Source organism: Orycteropus afer, unplaced genomic scaffold (assembly GCF_000298275.1).
Source record: "Orycteropus afer afer isolate SDZICR_OR568_19922 unplaced genomic scaffold, OryAfe1.0 scaffold00333, whole genome shotgun sequence".
Classification (NCBI taxonomy): domain Eukaryota; kingdom Metazoa; phylum Chordata; class Mammalia; order Tubulidentata; family Orycteropodidae; genus Orycteropus; species Orycteropus afer.
Window position 1 is genome coordinate 2,487,173 of NW_006921920.1, and position 1,114 is coordinate 2,488,286.

Sequence of the window (1,114 nt, forward strand, 5' to 3'; positions counted from 1 at the left end):
ATTCTTTAAGATTTATTTATTTCTGAATCTTCATATATGTATCTTTTCCCTTCTTTCACCCAAGTTAATATGTGTCTACCCTCTAGGAAAAAGTTTACCCTCCCTTCCCAACTAACCCCCATCAAAGAATATTTCTTTTTTTTTTTTTCCATAAAATACTTTTGTTGCCTTTTTCAGTGGTATTCTCATACAATATGTGTCCTTTTGTGACTGAGTAATGCCACTCAGCATAATGGCCTCTAAGTTCATCCATTTTATGAGATATTTCACAAATCCATCATTGTTCTTTAACACCACATATTATTTAATTGTATGTACTGTAGTTTGTTGATCCATTCCTCTGTGGATGAACATTTAGGTTGTTTCCATCATTTTGCTATTGTGAATAGTGCTGTGCTGAACTTGGGTGTGCATATATCTGTTAGTGCCACAGCTCATTTCTCTAGGATATATGCCTAGTAGTGGGATGGCTGGATCATATCACATTTCTATTTCCAACTTTTTGAGGAAGTGTCATACCATTTTCCACAGTGGTTGCACCATATTACAGTCTGACCAGCTGTGTATGAGGGTTCCAGTCTCTCCAGCATTAGTTATTTTCTGCTTTTTTTTTTTTTTTTTTTAATTTTGCTACTAGTGCTGAGGTGAGATGATATCTCATTGTTGTTTTGATCTGCATCTCTCTAATGGCTAATATTGAGAGCATTTTTTAATGTATATGCTACCTGCTGAATATCTTCTTCAGTGAATGTTTTCTTGGTGAAATGTCAATTGATGTCCCCTGTCCATTTTTAAATTGGATTATGTGTCTTTTATCTGTTAAAGTGTTCAAGTTCCCCATTGATTTTAGATATTGACCACTTGTCTGATATGTCACTAACAAAATTATTTTCCCAGTCTGTAGGTTCTCTTTTTACTCTTTTAGTGAAATATTTTGATGTGCTGAAGTGTCTTATTTTTTAGGAACTCTGTCATCTCTTTTGTCTTCTGGCATTTGTGTATTTTAGTTATACATACGGATAGTGTATTTATGCCATGAATTAAGGTCCATAAGTTTAACCCTAATTTTTTTTTCAATGGTGTTTATAGTTTTAAGGTTTTTTTATTTATTTAT

General features: G+C 33.0%; 1 protein-coding gene across 1 annotated transcript in view; it reads left to right on the plus strand.

Annotated features, from left to right (window-relative positions):
* SNTG1 (syntrophin gamma 1) overlaps nucleotides 1-1,114 on the plus strand; it is a 747,297-nt gene that overhangs the window by 552,539 nt on the left and 193,644 nt on the right. The gene's annotated exons all lie outside the window — the stretch shown is intronic.